This window comes from Equus quagga, chromosome 11 (assembly GCF_021613505.1).
Source record: "Equus quagga isolate Etosha38 chromosome 11, UCLA_HA_Equagga_1.0, whole genome shotgun sequence".
Taxonomy (NCBI): Eukaryota; Metazoa; Chordata; class Mammalia; order Perissodactyla; family Equidae; genus Equus; species Equus quagga.
The window spans coordinates 98902755-98923616 of record NC_060277.1 but is presented as its reverse complement, the minus strand read 5'-3'; the positions used below and the strand labels follow the sequence as shown (position 1 = coordinate 98923616).

At 51.9% G+C, this 20862-nt stretch overlaps 1 protein-coding gene across 10 annotated transcripts in view; it reads right to left on the bottom strand.

The window, feature by feature from the left end:
• MAPT (microtubule associated protein tau) overlaps positions 1-20288 on the bottom strand; it is a 101730-nt gene extending 81442 nt beyond the window's left edge. For 2 of the 10 annotated variants that reach the window (XM_046675017.1, XM_046675023.1), the window contains exon 1: positions 20031-20285. The gene's annotated coding sequence lies outside the window, so the exon portion shown is untranslated. Of the gene's footprint in view, positions 1-20030 lie in introns of all 10 variants that reach the window. The other 8 variants (XM_046675019.1, XM_046675020.1, XM_046675021.1 and 5 more) reach the window with 8 other exon arrangements.
• Positions 20289-20862: the final 574 nt, after the last annotated feature.

Below are 20862 nucleotides of genomic sequence, written 5' to 3'. Positions count from 1 at the left end.
ACCATTCCGCCGGGGACACCCAGGCCTCCTCCAGGAACTGCAGACATTCTCTAGGAAAACAGCTATCGTTTCCAACAGGCTGTACGCTTCTCCCTCCAAAAGGGGCAGACACTTCAGCCAGGCTGCTTTAGTGACAGGAAACTTACCTCACTCAGAGCCGTTCTTTGAGAGGTGTATTTTTTGTGGTTTTTGCTTTTATTTTTCTCCTTGAGGGCAAGTCCTAGTCACCAGGCATAAGACAGCGCGAGCGCCTGGTCCTGGCTCCTCGGAGGGGTCACTGCTCGGCCTCAGTGTCGGTGACTCAGTCTAGGCCGACACTGTCCCTCCGAGGCAGAGCTCATACTCCGCAGAGTGAAACGATTTATCAAAATCAGTGACACGAGGGACCCCGGGAGGAGACAGGCAGAGCACAGGAGAGGTCTTCACGCTATGGAAGGAAGTGGGAATGTTCTGGAAAGCTGCTGCTGAGGGGGCACATCCATAAATCAGACCACGTGTCTCAGCAACTGGCCTGCATCACCTTCATTTCTTGGGATCCCAAATGTTGGTGCCTCCTGGCCAGGCGTCCACTACAGACTGGCCCTGCTGGCCAGGTGGGTCTGAGGGTCCTCCTCCAGGTGCCCCAGCCATGGGAGCGAGGCGACGTGGGGCACGGGAGGAGATCTGCGTAGGGAGGAAGAGACCTGTGCTAGCCCAGCTTTGCCATGAACTCACTGTGTGACTCTGAGGAGGTCACTTCACCTCTCTGGGCTTTCACCTCATTTCTCAAGTGGCTCGGGTATCTGTTACAATGCCAAACTTGTGGTGCTTAACGCCTTGTGCTGGCACCTCTGTGGACTGTTCTCAGTGTGACCTCACAAAGCAGGGTAGGTGTGGGGAGAAGGGAGGTCCCTTCCTCCCCTCCAGTCCCCTTGCCAGATGGTGATGAAGCCGGGAGCCATCATGGGGGGAAGTTGGAGTGACTCTGTCAGGAAGGCAGAAGAGGAGGTTCGGGCAGGGGTGGGAGGTGGGACCAGGGGCCCTCTGGGGGGTTCTTCCACCTCCAGGGTTCTGGGAGTTCAGGGTCCTACAGGCCAAGCGGAGTGACCTTTACCTAGCTAACAGTGAGAGATGCTCTGGCCTGGGGTCGGGAAACTAACACTCTTGCCGTGGCCGTGCCCATCAGCCCCTCCGGAGGGAGCCCACGGGACAGCACGGTAACGAAAACGGAAACGAGGCCCTTGGAGGGCTGGTTGGAACGGCTCTGAGGACTGCTGCTCCTCTGGGTGTGGGAGCGTCCCTGAAGAGCAGGGTCTCGGGGCTGTGCTCTCATGCTTCAGGCAACGTGGGGGATTCTGGGGGAACCCTGGAAGGCCTGTGGAGCAGGGGTGGTTGCTCCAGAAGAGACAGGCAGCGGTTCCCCTGCCCCAAGGCAGGGCTCAGACCAGAGAGGGTCACGCTGAGTCCCCACCGCTGAGGGGCCCAGGTTCTAGAATGGAAGAACCTAGAACCAAAGCTTCCATTTCTTCCCCTTCCGGACAGGAAGTGCACTGAGCTTGGAGTGGCTGGGAGGATGAAACGAGGTCATTTGTGTGAAAGGACTAAGAGAAAAAATAGTGTTGAGGTTGTTTTTGACATAAAAGGATTAGGTATTAAAATCAAAAAATGCTGCATTGCCCAGCCTGGACACAGGGAAACGCGCCCAAGGGGTTCTCACTTGGAATGCAGGTTACCAGGCACTGTGGGGACCAGGGTGGCTCATGGGGCTAGTCTGGGTTGTCATAAACCATGACAAGGATCAGACAGTTAACACAGTAGCTGGCCTCCCCTTGTCCCCCTCCCCCACCCACCTCTGCTTCCAAGGGACTCCGAAAGGTGCCTTCTGTTCAATTACACACTTTATATACGCTTCACACACACGCTGTGTGCGCCCCTGCTAAGTTCTACTCCTACAGCTCATCTGGAAGGTTCCTCTGTCTAAGGCAGCGAAGTGCCCAGGCTCGCCCACAAAGGCGTGGTAACAGAGCCTCAGTCCCCTCCGTGCAATGAGAGGGAGAGGCCAGATGTGAGCTCCTCTATCACAGGGTGTCATGCACGCCTGCATCACCTGGAAAGCCTTTGAAAGAACCTTCTGCCAGATACTTTTATCCTTTTGAAGTATGCTAGGGCCTGAACCTACATATGAATTTATCTTAAAAAAAAAAAGTAAAGGTAATATATGCACATGGCAAAAAAAACCAGTAGCAGAAATGAGTAGAGTGAAGAAGTCTCCTGCCCCACCCCCAATTTCTCCCCCCAGAGGCCACCATCAAAACCTGATTCTCATCTTTCCTTCCAGAGTCAGGCTCCATATATGCACACTCATTCACACGCACTCTCCCTCCGGTCACACAAGTGGGAACACACGATATGCACCTTGTTCCTCACTTAACAAGGCATCTGAGGGAACAACCACAGCAGTGCGTCTGGACCCACTGCATTGATTTGGGGCCACACTATATTTAACCAGTTCCATACCAATTATTTCTAGACTTTTGCATAACAGACAATTCCCCAGTGAATCCCATATATATGCCTTTGCTCATATAGAAAGGGGTAAATTCTCAGAAGCAGCAATGCTTTGCCAAAGGGCATTTGATTTACGGGCCACATTTCTCTGCAGAGTTGGTGGTTTTCCATTCCCACTGGGAGCACAGCCCAGCCGGCGTGGGTTACCACCCCCCTGGATCCCTGCCATCTGATCCATGAACAGTGGCATCTCGCTGTGGTTTTCTCAGCAGTCTTTTTATTATGGGTGATGTCAAGCATCTTTTCATGTTTAGGCCCCCACCCCTAGTTTTTCTTTTTTTTTTTTTTCCTGTAAACTACCTGTTTTCTCTTTCCCAGGCATGGATATTTTGGTAAAGCATCTGGAGGCAGTTCTGGTGTGTCCTAGGACCCCTTGTCTGTTCTGGATGACCCAAGGTCACTTAAAGCTCTAACACTGTGGATTCTGAGACCATCATTAAAAGCCCGAGGGTCCAGGGACGTTCAGGTTGCAGAGAGCCCAACGATAGAAACCCTCAGCAACACAGCAACGAAAGTGGCAACGCAGCCCTGCGTGGAGCCGGAGCCTACAAGACTGATGTCCCGGCACACGACGAGGGGCAGCCCTCTTTGCATGGGAAAGTGCGCCATGTCTGTCTGTAACATTTGCCCCTTGTCCCACTCATCTTAGAGCACGATGCGACAGGAAATGATGAAGACATTTTGCATCTGCTTCCATGGAAAGCTCCTCCTGGCTCCTCCAGAGCCAGCTTGTTCCTGCAACATCTTCCGCCCGCAGCTCCCTTTCAGATCTGCTGTAAAGTCCTTTCCTTCAGCAACCAGGAGTTACCCAGCTGTCCTGCTGGGCCCCACCACCCTGCAGTGAGAGGGTACAAGATTCCCAGGGGCAGCTCAGGTATCAGAAATGCACTGCAGAATCCTTCGAGCTCTGTTAATGGCACTATTTCACGTGATTTATCTGGAATGGTTTGTAACCTCGCCTAGATATATGCGATTAATAGCTAACTCCTGCACCCTTACACTGAGCTTCTGTTTTATAGGACATGCTCAAATGCCTGCTGAAAGAATAAATCATTAACACCTGTCTAATTGCCCCCTCTTTTGTCTGGAGGGTAGTTAATAAAGTTCAAATTGGTTCAGTTGAACTGTGCTTACAAAGACTCCTAGCATAAGGAAGTCCACTTTTGGACAGCCTCAACCAGTTTTCTTGCAAATTTCAAAAGTCCCTTTCTTTAGCCCTAGAAATTAGGGTTGCCAGATAAAATACAGGACGCTCAGTTAAATTTGAATTTCAGATAAACAACAAATAATTTTTTAGTGTATGTCCCAAAGATTGCCTGAAACATACTTATCAGTTTCCTGTGGCTGCTGTGACAAATTACCACAAACTGAGTTGCTTAAAACAACAGATATTTATTCTCTCATAGCTCTGGAGGTCAGAAATCCAAAATCAGTATTACTGGGCCAAAATCAAGGTGTTGGCAGGGCCATGCTTCCTCTGGAAGCTCTAGGAAAAAATCCTTTGATTGCCCCTTCCAGCTTCTGGTGGTTGTTGGCATCCACATCACTGCAATGTCTGCCTCCATCATTACGTCGTCTTCTCTGCCATGTTTTTGATCTCTCTGCCTTGCTCTTCTAAAGATACACGCGACTGCATCTAGGATCTGCTCAGATAAATCAGGCCAATCTCATCCCAAGATCCTTAATTTAATCTCATCTGCAAAGACCGTTTTTCTGCATAAAGTCACATTCACAGGTTCTGGGCATTAGGACCTGGTATCTTTGGGGGACATTATATTGACTACCATACTTATACTAAAAAAAAATTTATTGTTCATCTGAAATCCAAATTTAACTAGGCATCCTGTGTTTTACTTTGCTAATTCTGACAGCCCTGCCTGAGCCTGAGCCTCTTGAGATGGCAGGGACTGAAACGGTGTGTCTTCAGCTGCTCACCACCCTTCCTGGTATGTGCATGGGGACCAGGCCAGAGACTCAAGTCTCATCATCAAAATCTGTTGTCTCTGAAGTGGGGCTCATGATATACAGTGGCATTCCAGTTTTCAGGAGAATCTAAAGGTTTGGATTGATCTGAAGATTTAACTTTTTAAAAGGTTATGACAAATAGTGCATGCATTTCCATTTTTGGCACTGGAAACTCCAAATGCAGACCTGTACCCCTCCACCCTCCAGGAAGGGAGAAGGATGAACAAACATACAAGTTACGTACCTGTTTCCCTTTCTGTTCTCAACTCTCTTTAAGAAAGGCCTTAAGTTTTAATCAGTGTTGAATTCACTTACCCATTTATTCAGTCACTAAACAATTACAGAATGTGCCATGTGCCATGCCAGGCATTAAGGATACAAAGATGAATAAAACATCGCCCAACAGATGGATGCTTTAGGGAGCGTGGTTCCCTGGGGAAGCCCCAAATAGTGGAATCAGATAAAGTTGTGGAAATTAAAGACAAAATAATGGGTGCTACTAAGGTAAAAGCAAAAAGTTTTAATCAATTTGCTTAGAGACTAGTGGTATAGAGAGAAACCCAATTAATTCACTAATTATCTTTAAATTCTAGCAACCATTTTTAGCCTATAGTTACGGAAAAAATAACTTGCATTACAAAATGTGTTACTTAGCCAGGTCTGCCTTAACATGATGGAGATTTTTCCTTTTTCCAGGTCTTCTGGATCCCTGGAAATGGGGGTGATGGGGAGACAAGTCCTCTGGCCCCAGCAGTCACACTCTGGGGCCTCCACCTCCTGGGAGACCTGGCAGGGCAAGCCCACCGGTTCAGCCCAGAGCAGGGCTGCCTGACTCAGTCATCTCTCCCTTCACCTGTGGCTGCCTCCTGCTCCCCATTCCTAGGGCACAGGGAATGCACACAAATTATGTCCTCTCCCCCAAACACATCTTATGCTGAAGAGGGTTTTTTTAAGAGGAAAAAGGAATCTGTTCATTTATGTATCGTAAGGTATAAGACCTCAAGGTAGAAATTCCAGGTCTCTGCCCTATCAAAAAAAAAAAAAAAAAAATCCAAAACTTTTTCCTTTGTCCTTGGGAGGAAGAGAGCAGCGTCTCCTGTTTCCCCCTTGCCCAGGCACTGGCAGTTTAACAAACAGCAGGACCCCTCAGGCTAATGAATGGAAAAGCCAGGTGAAGCTTGCCCTGGAGAGCAGCAGCCCAGGCTTGAGAAGCAGAAGTTGTCGCCTGTTCGAATCCCCTGTCGGCCTCAGACTAGCCATGTGGTTTCAGGCATCACGTAACCTCCCTGAACCTCAGTTTCCTAATCTGTTCTTAACTCACAGGTTCGTGTCAAGAATTAAAGGAGATAACGTCAACAGTAAAGTACTACCTGCATGTTAGTAATTTGGGGAATGAGGAGATCTCGCAGCATCCTGAGATCACCCCATGTAGCTACCCGAATGTGGGGCCACCCCCGTGCCTGTGTTTAAAGTGCTCCCATGCCACTCCCCGCTCCCAAACACCTAGAGGCTGATGTCCAAATAAGAGCATTAAAGTAGCTCAGATTTTTAATTGAGACTGACCATTCCCTAATTAGTCCAAATTAGAACAATATTAATGTATCCAGAAAGCCAGGCTGTCCCAAGCGTTCTTTGTAAACTTTGGGCCCACTGGGGACAGAGTTTGTTCCACCAGAGGGTGGCAATCCCAGGAGACTCAGTAGTGGAGACCCAGTGATGTGGGATCCGGTGTCCATTGTGTGGCCATAGCCCTTGACGATGAGGTCCCTGCGCCCGGGGGCACAGATGCGGCCAGCATGCCCTGGGCTGTCCACTGGGCGACTGAGAGAGTTGCCCCTGCCCAGCATCCTTATGGTCCTCAGTTGCATCCAGGGCTGTGTGCACACCCCGCAGCTCACGCCTGGATCCACGGGATCTCAGCAGGCCTGTGTTCAGTGCCGAGACCAACAATGTTCCTCCAGTTCCGTCAGGTTGGGGTGCTTTTAAGAATTTTCTTGAAGAACTACTCACCCTAAATACAATTTATAGACTGAAATGATCCCTGCCCACCCAGCACCCCAAATCCAACAAAACAGACTCTTGGGCGGGCTCTTACATACGGTATCCAGGCTTTATGGCCGGTGGGTTTTTAAAAAAGGTTGGGGGAGAAGGTGAGAGGCAAGAAGAGAACTGAGAACTGACTCTTGTTTTAGTTAGATGGAAGAGTGGCTGTGGGAAATGTATTTCAATACCATAAGAGAGCCCAGTGAGGCTGCAAATTCTAGTAATGCAGTATGCATAACCCCAGCCTCATCTGTGTGAGCCCCTCACTTCTCGGCTCCCCATCATTCCCCGTGCTTCTGCTCCTGGAGTGTGGACCACAGTGCTGTAGACATGGGGGAAGTAAAGTGGATTGTTGAGTAAAGGGGATGGGCAGTACCGCAGGAGGCTGGGGGACGCAGGCTGACCCCCCACACTGTGACCCTTTTCCCTAACAGCAGGGGCTTGCTTGCCTGCCTTGCTCAGGGAACCCACCCTTCTGAATTCCATTTCTTCCCGTAGACACTGCCTGGGAACCTGAACATCATCTTCCCTGAGTTCACACACTGGGCTCCTCTTGGCCACAATTTCCAGCCATCGGTCACACATACCCTCCATGGAAGTGCGGTGGGTGAGAACGTTTTTCATGCTTTGTATGAGCTGGAAATAAAATGAGCTTCTCTACCTGATAAGCGTGGACCTGCCCAGGACGCTAAATTTGGTTCTGCCGTCACCGGCGACATGAAGCAGGAGCCCAGTTTAGCGGCTAGCTTTCGGTTTAACATACTTTCTCCAGGCTCATGTTACCCACGATCCATTCATAGGAGCTGAGGGCACAGCTTCTCCGGTCATTAGTACTAAAGACATGTCTGTTGGCCTGGATGGTGGAACCAGAGTGGAGGCGCAGAGGGCGCAGAGGCAGGAAGGCACAGGGGGCGGGGAAAGCACGCTCCGGCCCCCTCCCCAGCTGTGAAATCTCGGGGCCTCAGTTTGCTCCTCTGCAAAATGAGGATGATAATCCCTACCTGGCGGGGGAGTGAGGGTTAAATGAGGCAATGTTTTTAGTAAAATAAATGCAACCTGCTACTTCCATTATTATCAGCCTCTTCACACAGCAAAATCAATCTAGACCAACAGGGAGTGTGTTAAGTTGGTCTGAAGTAGGGCAAAGCAACAATTATAGAATATCTTAAAGGAAATGTAATTTTTATTTTCAAGTATATGGAGCAACAGAACCGTGTACTAGTAAGTAGAGAACTTATATTATTTAAACAGGTAAAACTCATCTGATGTCAGCCTGTTTGATTTATTAGCATCCAACTGCATGAATCAAGAGTAATTATTATTATTTTTTTTAAAGATTTTATTTTTTATTTTTTTTCCTCTTTCTCCCCCAAGTTCCCCAGTACATAGTTGTATATTCTTCGTTGTGAGTCTTTCTAGTTGTGGTATGTGGGACGCTGCCTCAGTGTGGTTTGATGAGCAGTGCCATGTCGGCGCCCAGGATTCGAACCAACGAAACACTGGGCCGCCTGCAGCGGAGCACACAAACTTAACCATTCGGCCACGGGGCCAGCCCCTCAAGAGTAATTATTTTGAGCTACGTATGTGCCCTGCTCTGTGACCAGGCAAGACACTCAAGGGAGCAGGAAAGCCATATAAGAGACAAGCCTTGCACTCAGAGGAGGTACAGCCCACAGGGAGATGAGACCTGCACACACAGCAAGGCAAGAGGGAAACAATTACACGTTAACCCGTGCAGTGCTGGTGACTGGGGAGAGATGAACTGTGCGGAGGCTGCCAGCTCTTCCTGAGCACAAAAGCCAGGGAAGGCTTCAGGGAGGACAGAGACTGGGGGAGGTCAGGGTGACTGAAACGGGGAGGGTGGGAGAGGGTACCATGGGTGAGCAAGGGGCAGAGAGAGCATGATGTCTATTAAGGACCGAGGAGACAGGCTGGCCAGCAGTGGGACTGGACAGGGAGGCAGAGGTATGGGGACCTGGGCAGGCAGTGCCAGGTGGGGTTTGGCTTAGCAAGGGACAGAGAACCCAGTCACGGACTTGTGCTTAGACAAGGGCAGAGCAGATGACAAGGCTGCTCTGGGAGGAAGAATTTGGCAATTGTCTGAAAAATGGGTTGGATGTGAATTTTGGAACTGAAATTGGGAATGCTTTATTATTGTTCCCATATAATGATCCAAGGGCGAGGTGATAAGGCCTAACCTCCTTTTAGCACTGGTGAGCACGGGCCTGGGAAGGGGGGCAAATCCAGGCGATTCTGGGAGGAAGAAACTGATGGTTAGCTCTGTTCCAGGATGTGGAGGAAGAAGAGTTGAAGACTTCAAGGTCTGCCACGTGGGGACTGGAAGATGGCTGGTTCCAATGACCAAAGTGGAGGGGAACAGGGTATAATGAGGGCGTCTTTAGAGAGAGCAGGGTAAGCAAGGGTTGAAGATGTGGGGCCACTTGACACTCAGTGCTCAAGGTCAGCCCCAGGGTCGTCAAGCGGTCAGGCTGTCGTCAGGGTGGGGCGACACACATGCCCTGAAACACTTCCCACCACCCAGGCACATGAGACACCCTCCATTCCCAGGGCAAAGGTCGAGAGACAGTAGCCCAGCTCCAGCTCAACTCAAATTCCAAGTGCAAGTGGTTCAGTTAATGAGACTCTCACCACCGAAGAGCCATCAGAATATTATACCATCAAAGCCAACTCCAGCCTTTAATCACTCTGGCCTTAATCAATTCCCAATACACCGCTAAACGTGAGTGGTGGGAAGAGGCTGCCGCTGGGCAAGATGAGAATGTGATTCTGCACCAAATCCCCGTCTGATTAGGAGGAAACTGAGACCCCAAGGAAACAGAAAGGCTCCCAGGAAGTTCCATCCAAGGGTCACGACAGAAGCCAGGCAAGTCCCAGCCCCTCTCCGGAGACGCTGGCACGTGCACGGGCAAGATATCACTTGAGGTTACGCTAAAGGCCCCCCCACCCCCGCACTGTCCTACACCCTGGCTTTAGGCCTCTGCTCCAAAGAAGGGACAGACAAGACAGGACAGGCTGGACTGTGGCCATGTGTCCACCCATCCCGGCAGGTGTTCACCCCTGGGAACCAGCCTGCACTGTCTGGCTGGCTCTAAGGGAGCGAGGTGGCGGCAGGCAGCCGACTATTTCAGGCGGCAGGCTCCACTCAGCTCGAGAGACTTCAGACCGGGCACCTGACTGCGCCTCCCGAGAGGTGTCCTGCCTCCCTGTGACACTCATCTCCTGAGAAGCTCCAGGAATTCCCATACATTGTTTTATTTCTGTTCTGTGACTACTCAGTGAGAAGAGAGACGAGCTATTCTCTACTCTGAGAAGGGAGAGCACATGATCCTCATTTGACAGATGGAAAAATGGAGGTATGGGAAGTCTTAGTCTTTGCCACAGGTCTCTCAGTTGGTAAACAGGAAGGTTGCAATTAAATTCAGGGCTTGGTAAGCCCAAGCAGCAGGTGATGACAGAGGCCCACAAAATTGGGGTGGCTACCTTCTGGAATTCAGTCTTGTCAGCAATAAATGATACGGAGATCTTTTTTAAAGTTTTTTTTTTCTAATTTGGCCCAGATTGGCAATTTATGACATGAATCCTATTAGTTAAAAAAATTGTTTATCCTGCATTTCCCATCAAACATCAAACACTGGTTCACAATTATCTATAGCACTTTAGTGACATTGAAAGGGATTTATTTCAATTAATTCAGTTTTTATCAACACTCTGCAGGGAACAGAGCATAGCCATCACTGCTGTGATGCCAAGCAGGGAGGAGTTCAGAACCAAAGAAGGAAGAACTGAACCCAGAGGAAAGACGCCCAGGAGGCATGGTATCCCCACGGGATTAACCCCGGGGAAAAGATTAAACAGGTTTAAAGAAGGTTCAGGTGAGTCTGTGAATGATCACTCCATTATTCAAGCGGATTTAGGGATGTTCTGCGAAATCCTTCATTTCTAAGCTGCCTCATGGTGACAGCAGAGGCAGAAGCTGAAGCGCTGTACCGCGGGTTAGGGCCAGCATAGAATGTCCCTGTCCTGAGGGAGAAGACAAGACAGAAGATGGATGGCAGGAGGGCGAGTGACTCTTCGAGATTCCTGGAGAGTCTTGGCCATGGGCAGCTTTGAAAGGGACAAGTTCGTACGAATCTACACCACAATTATTACCATACCCCAATTAGCACGTTTATAGACAACTATTCCATCCGTATGTACAACCTTTGCTCGGCTTATTAACATACGTTGATTTAAATTCTGATGATATATTATCAATACGAAAGTTGAAAGCTGTTTAGGTTTTCAGCAAATCCAATGTGAAAAATCTAGACATACAACCAACAAGGTAATGAGTATTCACATTTAAATATATTTTATGTTTATATAAATATATATTACATATAACACTATATGTACATTATTTTAAACCAAGGAGGTTCTTTAGATTGTAACCCTCCCTTGGGCATTTGAGGATTTGGCTTTAGATTATTAATTATCCACTAAGCACCCCTTTTTGAGGGGCAGGCCATGGGAGGGGGAGCGAAGTAAGACAATGGTTCGGTGCCACCATCCAATTAAGAACAACTAGAAATAAGCACCTCTGAAACGAGCTGTAAATCAATGGCAGAACTGGCTTTGATCCAGGACAGAGCTGTTGACACGCAGTTTAGACCACTGGTTCTAATTCAGGGGGAGGAGCTGTCCACAAATCGGTCCTTCTTAGCACTTCTTTCTTGGCCTTCTGTGTTGGCTGTAGATCACATGACAGGCAATTATGGACCCAGGGGTCTTCTAATACCCTTGGTGTCCTGGGGAGGAGGACACGAGGATGAAAGTGTGTTGTACAACTGCGGACTAGGTCCCGAGAGAGCATCACCCAGCCTTCCCAGGAAACCAGAAGACTGGGCCATAGGCTGGAAGGAAAACTAGCAGCTGGGACCAGAGATAATTTATGTTCCTTCTCACTTTGATGCCTGATTTAGCAGTGGAACAGACAGGACCAAAGGGAGGGCCATGAATGAAACATCATTATCAATGGCTTCAGATTTAATTCTAACTTGCTGACTTAAAACAGTTTTTTAATTATTGGACCTTGATCTAAAATTCCTTCACTAAGGGGAGTTAATTCAGTAAAGGGAATTTAAATTTATTTTGAGTCCTATGGGGAGAATTTTTTTTTTTTTTAAAGATTTTTTATTTTTTCCTTTTTCTCCCCAAAGCCCCCCAGTACATAGTTGTATATTCTTCGTTGTGGGTTCTTCTAGTTGTAGCATGTGGGATGCTGCCTCAGCGTAGTTTGATGAGCAGTGCCATGTCCGTGCCCAGGATTCGAACCAACGAAACACTGGGCTGCCTGCAGCGGAGCGCACGGACTTAACCACTCGGCCACGGGGCCAGCCCCCCTATGGGGAGAATTTTGCAACACCTCCTGCAGCTGGGATTCTTGGTGAATGAATTCAAAGTGTCCTCCTGGGCCTGGAAGACAGGTGTAGAGATAGGAGGAAGATGCCCCCACTTACTTAATACAAAGGTCTCAATAGCAGGCCCTCAGACACCATTCAAGAAGCAGAAATGAAGGACTGCAAATACTCAAGGCTAGGCCCACAGGGCCTGATGTCCACAGCCAAGGCCTCCTCCTACCACAGCCAACCTTCTGGGTCCAACATACTTGTTATAATAACCACATAACCTAAACAAGGTGCAAGTGCTAAATGAAAGACGAACTCTTAAAATTATTAATTGATTTTAAGAAAATCAAGTTGAATGCTTTAGAAAGACTTCATAAAGGTGAGTAATTTTTTACTGTCAAATGGGATATTAAAGATCATGAGAAAAATAGTAAAACTCTAGAGGGATTGTGCATTCTGATTACTCAGCAGTGTAAGTCCTTGTTCTAAGAAACTGAAATGGGAAGTCCTAGACAGTGCATTACGAGTACGGCTTATGCCAAAAGGACAAGGAATTCCAACCAGTGGAGCCAAAGATCAAGAGAAGGCCTGGGCTCTCTACCAAAAGAGGGGGCGATAAATGTGCATGTATCTGGTTTAAGTTAAAGTAAAATGTTTGAAATACACATGTATCATTTTTTACAATTTTCTGATTTAATGACTTTTTTTAAACCGATGTATTATGACTCTCAGTCTTCATTTCACGGATAAGAAGACTTCTTAAACTGAATTTATTAATTCAGATATGACTATCCTTAGTAGATGCTTGGAGTTCCCCGGACTAAGAATATGCTGAGTTTACTTTATTTAATGTTTTTCTACTTCACTCTCAGCTGTCCACCATGAAGCCTGCCTGCCAGCTCACCAACTTCAACACTCTGTTTAATTATTTTATTTGTAAAGTCTCTTCTCCACGGCCTTCCACTGCTTCCATTATTTCTCAATCTCATCAGTGCTCACTGTTTATTCAATGAGTAAACTACTTAGATCTCTGAACCCAACACACTGAGCCAGGTCACCAGCCCCAGGATGGTGGGAGGGGGGTGGTTCGGCTCAGGCTGGTGTGGAGAATGCGCGGTCTATTCCTGGTGTGGAGTGGGTTTCAGGAAGGAAGAGGACAGAAGCCGGGACAACAGGTGGGAAGTCACTGCTTACCCGTGACAAGAGTTCTGCGTGTACATTTAAACATGGGTGTGTGCAATCTTCTGGGGGGATCCGACCCACCCAAACAACAGCGCCTGGTTCCAGATGAGCTGGGCAGCTGCCCTCTTCTATCTTGACCCCTACTCAGTGTAACGATTTATCTGTTCCAGCTGATTCTGTCACCAGGGACACTAGCCGCCTTGCACGTTCATCCAGTCACAGGTGTCGATCCAGCGGCTGCTGCCTGTGAGCCGCTCCCTGAGCAGTTACTGTGGGCCTGGGCCAAGCACCGCATCACCCGTTTAAACCCACAGCAGCCTGTGAAAGAGGTACGGTCAGACCCCAAGTTACAGACAACAAAAAACCCTCCAAGAGGCTCAACAGCATGGCTGAGGTCCCCCTTGAGTGGAGGAGCTGGGATTTGCGCCCAGGAGATCTGGTTCAAGCTCACACCCTTACCATTAGGCCAAACCTAACGCCTCTACCTGCAGGACACTACCCTCAAGGCACTCACAGACCCTCCTTGAATAGCTGAGGCACAAATACATTTCTTGGGGATGAATTCTATAGTGTCTCTGATTGAGGCAAGCACAGAGCCCATCGAAATACCAACAAAGCCAAAAACTTAAGATAATCCACCTGGAAGTCATTCACGTTTGCATTTAGTGGAAGCCTATTCCATCTGCACAGCTACAGAACGTTTCCCAATCAAAGAACCCAAAAGCTCAAAAACCATCCTGAGCCAGCCTCACACTGCCTTCCCACACTCAGATCGGGGCCATATGTGCTGGAAAGGAACCTGGCAGAGGTGGCACCAGCACGGCGCCTGGAGACAGGAAAAGAATTCTTGGACAGCAACCCCTTCGGCAAGGTAGGAGGGGCGAGACGGGCGTGTATGGTTTACGTCCCATCGTCCACACAGGCAGTTTCAGGAGGCGGCTGAATTGCGGCCGCCTCGCACCTTCGCCTGGGTGGATGGCAGTGATCCTGTGGACGGAGGATTCCAGGCAGTCTTTCAATACCACAGTATAATGGAATATTTACTGCAGAGCCTGGGCCCCAAGATGCAAGAGAGGCCTCCAGGACCACCTTTGCCAAGGGAGACCTGAGATTCTTGCATGAGGTCCTTCATCTGCCTGCCCAACTCATCTCACACCCACAGGGACAGAGCTGGGTCCCATCAGTGGCTGCCAAAGCTTCAACCTCTCTGAGGTGCAGAATGTAAGATGGGGATCCGAGGTCCCTAAAACTTCAGTGATTTGACCCTGACCACAGCTGAGTCTATGTCATGATCCCCCAATCTTGATTTCCAGCCCTCTGTGAGCCACTCAGACCCAGCTGCTCCTTTCTATGACACAGCGATCCTGAAGTCCTGGATTTGGGGGAAGAGGTTTAGGGTCCCCGGGATATTTTCTCTTTTTTTTATAAACAGAGGCACAGAGGTCACGTGAAGTCCTTTGTTCCAGGTGTCAAGGCAAGAAGGGAAATTGCAAGCTTTACACTGTGCCCCAGTTACAGACTCTTGCAAAAGTTCATTTGTGAGTAAGTGGTTTTGGAATCAGAATATTCCACTGGGTCAATGTTACAGATCAAGCTTGGGTTCCCAGGCTAGCCCACAAAAGCCTATTAAGCCCACATGTAGTGAGAGAGGGAGTGGTCTAATGCCAGACACCCAGCTCCACCACTCACTGGCTGTGTGACCTTCAGTGAGCTTCTAAACCTCTCTGTACCTCAGTTTCCCCATAAGTGACGCAGAGATAATAAGAGGACCCACTACGTAAGGGGGCTTTTGTGAGGACTAAATGAAATCACCTCTGGGGAGCACTTAGAACAGTGCCTCCTAGCAGACACTCAGTGCCTGTGAACCCTATTAAGATAGCAGTGCCAGAGTAACCACGGTTCTAGAGCAGGGCTTCTCAACACTAGCACGAGTGACATTGGGGCTGGATCATCCTTTGATGTGCGGGACTGTCCTGTGCCTCGTAGGATGTTTAGCAGCATCCCTGGCCTCTGCCCACTAGATTCCAGTAGCATCCTCCCCCAGTTGTGAAAATACAAACTGTCTCTAGACATCTCCACAGCCCCAGGGGCTGAGAACCACTGTTTTACAGGAAAACAGCTGGGAGTCCCAGCTGGAACATCGGGTTCCTCTCCCTGCTGCAGTGCAGCTGGTGAGGCTGGGGGCTTCTCTTCCCCATGCCTGCCAAGGTGCCTCCCCAACACTAGCTCCACGTCACTGACAGAAGCACCTAGGGCGTCAAGTTCAGAGTGGTGGGTCAGGTGGGCATTTCTGGAAATGTGGAGGCATGGCGGGGGGGGGGGGGGGTCTCTGAAGTGGGATGATGAGAAAAGCAAGGTGGGAGGAACGGGAAGGAGCAAAGGCAAATGGGGTCTCCCAACTTCATCCTTCTGACCTTCTTGCAGGAGGAGCATGTGGCAAAGGTGGAGCACGCAACCCAAAGGTGGCAGGGCAGGGGCTTCCTCCCCCGGGGTGGAGTGTGGTCTCTTCCTTTCCTTGTGTCTGTGCCCTTCTGGCCCATGCAGTGAGGTGAGCAGTGGGGACCAGGCAGTGGGGCCATAAGCCGGGAAGTGGGAAGGCAGAAGACGTGGAGGCAAGGGAGGGAGGGCCTGTGGTGCACTGAGAAGCTCAGGCAGCTTTCTGGGTGTCATTTGGACACAGCGGGGGACAAACTGGATTTGATTTGTCCCCAAACCTTCCTGATGCCATGACCTTGAATAAAGCCCTCCTCCCATTCTGTTTCCTCTTCACCACCTTTTGGAACTGCATCTCCTCATTTTATTCATTTCTTAGATGAGTATCGCCCACATCCCTATCAGATGTCCAGCACTGTACTAAGCCCCTCAGGGTGTTTGTGCTTTTGAGTGATTCTTTTTCAAGGTGGGAGTAAGGAAGATACTATCTAACTGAATAGAAGGGACAGTCTAGTTGGAAAACCATCATGTGTTTAATCAGGAAACTAACACCTGTTAATACATGCAGCTGTAAGGCCACTCAAACCATATATGTAAATGCTGAGGAAAGGTGGAATAAAACACAGTTTCCTAAAATTTTCAACAAATGGGCTTCATGAACTGATGTTAAAAGGGCAGAAGGAAAATTCAGCCTAAACAAAGGGCACCACAATCCTATCACATTCCAGGCCAGCACTGCCCTTCAAGGGCACGTGGGTCAAAGGGGTGTTCAACAGAAGGCGCTCTTCCCAACTGGAATAAACGTGACCCTGCCTCAACCTAATAACCCACTCTAAGTTTGCTTCTTGCAATTTGAAGGAATAATCCATTTCTTTTGTTCATGTCAGGGGAGCTGATACTGGAAACCACTTAAAAGCCACGCCCTTCTGCAATGGGCGTGTGCAGACGAGGTCTGCGCAGGGCAGGGACACACAATCGTGGACTGTCACTCATCCAAAAACAGCAAAGCCAAGAAACCCTTCCCCCAAATTGTCCGAAGGCCAAACCCACGACTGAAGCCAGGTTATTGCAGTAAACACACCTGTTAGAGAAGCAAACGCAGGCCAAGGAATTGATTAGCTTCAAGAGTCACTCCCGACCGCGCGCTGGGAAGGGGGTGTCATTTATTTATTCGTTTAGAGGGAGGGTCTGGAGACGGGGGAATGGATAAGGAATTCTTATGTGGTAAACATAAGCAGCATCCTAAAATGCAAAAGAATACCTTAATTAATTATGGTAGAGAAGGCATTTCTCTTTCTGTTGCAGGACGGGTCAATTGGAGGGACGGGGATCAGAGAAAACTCAAAGCCGTCCGGCTGAGCGAGGTGGCCTTGGAAGGGTGGGCCGGGCAGTCGCTGTCCCAGGTCCCACCATCCATCCCAAGCCGGACCAGTCGGGAACCTGGGCATGGAGTTACAGGTTCCTGAGCGCCAGACGCCAAGTGGAATCTCCCCGGACGTACAAGAGCCTCTGCCTGCTGGGGATTCGGGGACAGGAGACGATGGCCCTCGGATCCGTGCCGGGATATTCCCCCAGGCGCGGCGGCTGGCTCAGCGCTGCACCGTCAGAGCACGGGCGCAAGCGCTGCATCCCTTGACATCTGAGGGGAAGCTGTTTCGTTAAAGCGCGCGCAGAGCCAGGCATGGCGTTTCCGATCTGCGCACGAAGGACCATCCCCCAGCCCCCGCGGTTCCTCCATTAACAGCCCCCAGGCCTTGCCGACCCGAGAACCCCACCACACCGCCAATACATTTCAAAATGGAGCGAAATCACGGAGGCCTGGATGGCGCTTTGTTCCCGGCATTGGGCTAAACGCGCTCGCCCCGGCCGCACTCCCCTTCGCCCAGCCGACAGGAGGGGACCTTTCTGCCCGCGGTCCGTCGCCCCACACCGCGGTCAGCGCGAGCTCCGCTTCCCAGGGCCGCTCCGAGACCCTCGCTCTCTGAAACCAGAATCCTGCGCCCAGATTTATGAAGGGGGTTTAGAGAGAAGAGAATATACTCGAATCGGTCCTTGAGGCTCTCCTGCAACCCACCCGCGGCGGGCTCAGCTCCGCAGGGAGGCCTCGCAGCGCCGCGGCTCCGACCCCCGAAGCCACAGCCGGGGCGGTTCGGCCCGGCCCCAGGCAGGCTCTCGATCCCGAGCCGAGCCATTTCTTCAGCTCAATCGGCGCGGCTCGCGTGGATGGTTAAACCCCTAAAATGCTCATCCCTCTCACAACTGCGTCCTCGCACCAGTTTTCAGCGATAGAATTAACCAGAAAGCCGCATGGACCTGGCTCATCGCAGGAGGGCGAAGCTCGGACTTGTTGGCCAGAGGTCGGTACCCGCAGCCCCGGCAATACCCCCTCCCCACCGGTTTCAAGGGCGTCGGTGAACTCAGGCTTTTTAGTGAAAATCCCGCACGTTTCTGAAATAATATTGGGCCACAATAAAAAAAAATACATGAGGAACGCCTATATGGGCGGCTGCGGTCGCCGGAGGCCAATTGGGAAGAGTCACAGGCTCAGGGTTTGCGGGGAGGGGTCTCCCCTAAGGAAACCGAGGGGGCGCGGCCCCGCCTACCCCAGGATTCTTAATCTCTGCTGGGAAGGGGCGGGGCCCCCCAAGTCCGTTCACCGGACGCGTGTGGTTTCCATGGCAACCTCCCCTCAGTGCCCCCCTTCCAGTCCGCTCGGGAAAAATGGGTGTGGCCTGCAGCACCGGAGAAAACCTCAGGCCCCCTCCTCGCATTCTCCTGCCTGGCGAAGCAACAGGGCGTGAAGCGGAGAGCGGCCCCGCCTGCAAACTACCCCCCACCTCCCGGGGGTCGCCGGTGACCCCTGGTCTGCAGCCTGGTAGGGCGTGGCCCCCAGGAAGCTCTGGGTGTGGGGAGGGGCGTCGTCCCTCTGCGGCCACCCGCACAGCGCGCTGAGACCTCGAATCCCACCCCTTCGGCCCCGCGGGAGGGGGGCCGCGCCCGTTCCAGGCGTGCCCCCCGGGCTGTGACCCGAGTTCCTCGACCCCAGCAAGCCCCGAGATCTAACAAAGGGTTCGGAAACGAGGGGCGAAAAACGGGGGGAGGGGCGGGAGCCTTGGTTAAACACCCTCATAGAATAAAAGCCAAAAAACCAGGGCTGGCAACGCAGGTCACGTAAGCCCGACAAACAAAGCAGCGAGACCCCAAGGAAGATCCCGGGTGAACTCTCCGGGGGCTCAAGGCTGCAGCAGCAAAACGCCAAGATTTCATTGCCGATTGTCCCTCCTTTCCTTTAATGACAGCCTCTGCCCTGTCCTCCGAAACCCAGCCACCCGGCTTGGCATGGTACTGTAAAGAGGTGACACACCGCAAAAAGATGGCACCTCGCGTTCGGAGAGGAAAAAAAGCGGGGGTGGGAGTGGGAGGAGGCACAACCTACCCTCCCCCTTCTCGCCCACCAGGGTCCACACCCACTGCCGCAGTGAGGGGCGAGTCCTGCGCGCCAGCCCCGCGCCTCCGGCAGGGAGCGCTCACGCCGGACGCCGGGCGCAGAGCAAACGGCGCCGAGCGCAGAGAAAGGGGCCCGCCCCGAAATGCACCTGCAGCCCCCGCGCCCGTCTGTGCCGGGCTGCGGCTGTGAGCGCCCGCGAGCAGGGGTCAGCCGCTGCCGAGTCCTTCCACCTCGCCAGGCCAGGTGACCCCTGCCTTTCCGAGCCTCCACACTGGGATCCGCGCACTACCTCCTCGGGCACGGCGCTGCTCGAGTCTTGGTGCCAGGCGCGCGCAGGGGGAAGGGCAACTAAAGTGACAGCGCCTGGACCCCTCCCCATCTCCTCGATTCTACTCCCAGCCCCCAAATGTCCCCTGCGGGTTTCTGAAGGAGGAAAACGGGGAGGGCGTGGGCCACCGCCTTAAATCATGGGCAGCGAAAACCGCTGGAATTGCTGCCGGGGAGGTGTAAGGAGGGGCTGGCAGGGAGTCATCTTTTCTAGAACCTGATCCATACCTTCCTTAGGGCTGATTGCAAACCGAGACAGAGAAATCGGCTAACAGGTTCGGTTTCGGGGGTCGTCATTGAACCTCCCCCCATCACACACACACATAGACATACGCCCATTGCCGCAAAAGGCGGCGACCGAGAGCGCATAGAAGCCCCTTCCCCCAGGTCACCGCCATCTGCACCCCACCCTGCGGGCACAACCTGTGCCCAGGTCCGCGCGAAGCGGGTCCTCTGGACCCCCCCAACACACACACACAGTCACACGCGCGCGTGCATCCCTTGCATGGGTCCCTTTCCAAACCGCCCGGTCCCAGCCCCGGAGCGCTGCGGGCGCAGGGAGGGGCCCCCACCATTGCCCCCGACCAATGCCCACTTCATGAGGCGGGGGCGAGGGACGGCGGCATGGGGGTGCAGCGGGGCGGACGGGGAGGCAGATTTCCGAGCCTCGCGCTTACCTGATAGTCGACAGAGGGCGAGGACAGTAGAGGAAAGCAAAGGAGAAAGTGGCTGTGGTGGCGGCGGCAGAAGGTGGGCGGCGGCGGCGACGCTGCTGCTGGTGCCGGAGCTGGTGGGTGTCGGAGACTGCGAGCGCGCGCACCAGCGAGAGGGCGCGCTCCCGAGGCCGGCGGGCAGCGCAGGCGCGAGCAGCGGGAGCGCGAGCCTCCCCAGGGGAGGGGCGGGCAGCTAGGCCTCCGCGGACGTCTTCTCCTCCGGCCACCAGTGGGCGCGCGCGAGCGCCCCACCGCTCGGCACTCCTCTGCCTCCTGGCTCGGTCCTCTCGGCGCTTCCCTTCCCGGGTCTCCCCTCCCCCTACGCCCCAGGCCCCGCGCTGACCGCCATGCGCACGCGCGATCTATGGCGCACGCGCACTCTGGGTCTCCTCCCGCGGCTGGAGCCTTTGTCTTGTTTGAGGGGTCTCCTCCCTCCGTAGGGAGGCTTCGTTACCCTCTGTGGTCGGAAAGAGGGTGGGTTCTCCACCCCCAGATGTGCTGCCCCTTTCCTTCCCGTCGACCCGGGATGATGTCCTATCTGGGAAAGGTCCCTGGCGGGTTTCCACATGGCCGGCTCCCCAGTCTGTTACCCCCGGACCTCAAGGCCAACCCCAGGTCGTCCTGCTTACCGCTAGCTGGACGCCCTGACCCTCCCGACTTTCCCCAAAGGGTCCGCCTTGTTGGAGATCAGTTTCCCTCGGTCTGCTTCCTTTCAACCTGCTTGCTTTTCACCTTTTTTGTTATTGACCAAGGTGAATTCTTAACAAATCCACTCAAAACAGGCTGACTCAGTTGT